The sequence below is a fragment of the Cicer arietinum genome, chromosome 2 (genome assembly GCF_000331145.2).
Source record: "Cicer arietinum cultivar CDC Frontier isolate Library 1 chromosome 2, Cicar.CDCFrontier_v2.0, whole genome shotgun sequence".
Lineage (NCBI taxonomy): Eukaryota > Viridiplantae > Streptophyta > Magnoliopsida > Fabales > Fabaceae > Cicer > Cicer arietinum.
The window spans coordinates 10,327,274-10,329,650 of NC_021161.2; positions in this window are offsets into that span (position 1 = coordinate 10,327,274).

Here is a 2,377-nt window from a genome sequence, read left to right on the forward strand (position 1 = left end):
AATAAATAAATAAATAAATAAATAAAGAGAGTTTTAGAACTATCAAGTTGTACTACTTGTGTCCTAACAACTCAAAGATTAAAAAAGAGTTACATCTAATAGATAAGTTGATTTTAGATTAGTTCAGTAAAATAAATAAACGAATGAATAAATAGAATAAAGTAAAATAAGTAAATAAATGAATAAATAAATAAATAAATAAATAAAGAGAGTTTTAGAACTATCAAGTTGTACTACTTGTGTCCTAATAACTGAAAAATTAAAAAGATGTCGCATCTAATTAATATTTTAAAAAAATATTTTATATTATTTTCAAATTTTAAAATTGAGTTTTAAAACCACCAAGTAGTACAACTTGTGTCTGAGCAACCCAACGATGAAAAAAAAAACATGCAATTAAATCAAATTTAAAAAATTAATTTTATATTAATTTGTTAAAAAAAAGAGTTTTAGAATTTATATGATGTATCATATTATAATTATACATAACCAAATATTTTCTTTAACTTTATGATTTAACAAAAAATGGAAATGCACGCAAAGCAAAATGCAAGCTGTAAACAGCCTGTCTTTGCGTTAAAAGAAAGTCAACTAATGTACTCAAATTATGAAAGAAAAATTATGCCTTCACGAAGTGATAAAGTGAACCTAAGCTGCCTAGCCTTGCCATTGTGATACCTAATGTCGAGATAAGGATGCAAGCATGCTTCAGTTTTAACAGCCTTTCAATTTTTAAACAAAGGAAGAAAAAAAGTATTGCTTTCAAACCATAAATCCAACAACAATCAAAATTTAAGTAAACAAAACAAACATAATGAAAGTTCCATATTAGCGAACGAGACAACATAACAGACGCAAATCAATGTTTACCAGCGAAAAAGACGGCGATGATGATGTAGAGGTGGTTAGTTTTCCGGCGACGGTACCATCAGAGGTTTGAGTTTTTTAGCCTTATCTTTTTACTACTAATCTTACATTTATATAACACTAAAGCTATTATAATATAAAAAGAAAATATACCTTCTCTTCTTCTTGCTTGTTTGCTTTTGCTACTACTCTGTTTGCTTTTGCGCCAACATTCTTCAATCCAAATGGCATCACTTTGTAACAGAAAGTCCCCCATTGTGTAATGAATGTAGTTTTCTCCATATCTTCGGGAGCCATCTTGATTTGATTATGCCCTGAGAAACCATCCATGAAGGAGAAAAGAGAATATTGAGCAGTGCTATCTACTAGGACATCAATGTGAGGCAAAGGAAAATCATCTTTTGGACTAGCTTTATTTAAATCCCGATAATCAACACACATTCGAACTTTTCCATCTTTCTTTGGAACCGGAACAATGTTAGCAACCCATTGAGGATATTTTGCCACAGCTAAGAAACCAGCATCAAATTGTTTCTTGACTTCTTCTCTAATTTTAAGTGACATATCAGGCCTCATCCTCCTTAATTTTTGCTTAATTGGAGCACATTCAAGCTTGAGTGGTAGCTTGTGTTCAACTATGTTAGTGTCTAGTCCAGGCATATCCTGATATGACCATGCAAAGACATCCACATAATCAAATAAAAGTTTAACCAGCTTTTCTCGTTCATTTTCTTTCATAAACATGCCAATTTTAACTTCTTTCTTATCATGTTCAGTCCCTAAATTGATCACCTCAAAAGGTTCTTGATAAGGTTGGATTATCTTAGCTTCTAGTTCAATTAACCTTTCTAGTTCTGGGGGAGGCTCGCAATCGTCTTCACAATCCTCATCAGCGTGATTAATTAGGTGTTCAAAATTACAAGGAAGTGTTCTAGCGCTGTTATTTTCAACATATTCATTTTCGACTCTGCATGGTTTAAATTTAAGAAGAAAAAGGAAAAAAAAGAAAATATGAATAAAGATTGCCAAAAAAAACAAAAAGAAAAACAGTTGGAGAATTCAAAAATGCGTTTATTGATAATAAGTAGGAAGTTGAAATACATGTGCCCTAATTAGTTATCCTTATAGCCTTGGGCAGAGCAAAAGGAGTTAAAATACATAATTACTTTGAACATGAATTAACAAACACGGGAAACTCGATGATCTTCCAATTATTGAGATTGGTGTTTGGAGAACAAGGGTACACCAATTTGAGGGTATCATCATCAACACGATCCTCTTCCACAACATCCACTTGATCAACATATAATATTCCAACACTTTGAAAGTTTTGACGAATGTCACAAATAAGGATCTTTTGTGAATTTGGTACCCGGTTTTCCCAACGAGCTAGCTTGCTTTCTCGTTTTTCTTTCACAACGTTCTCTTGATCAGCTTTGGTAGATATATATTCCAACCCGTACTTATCCTTCTTTTCTGGTATTTCTATCAATTTCCCAAATTTAACAAA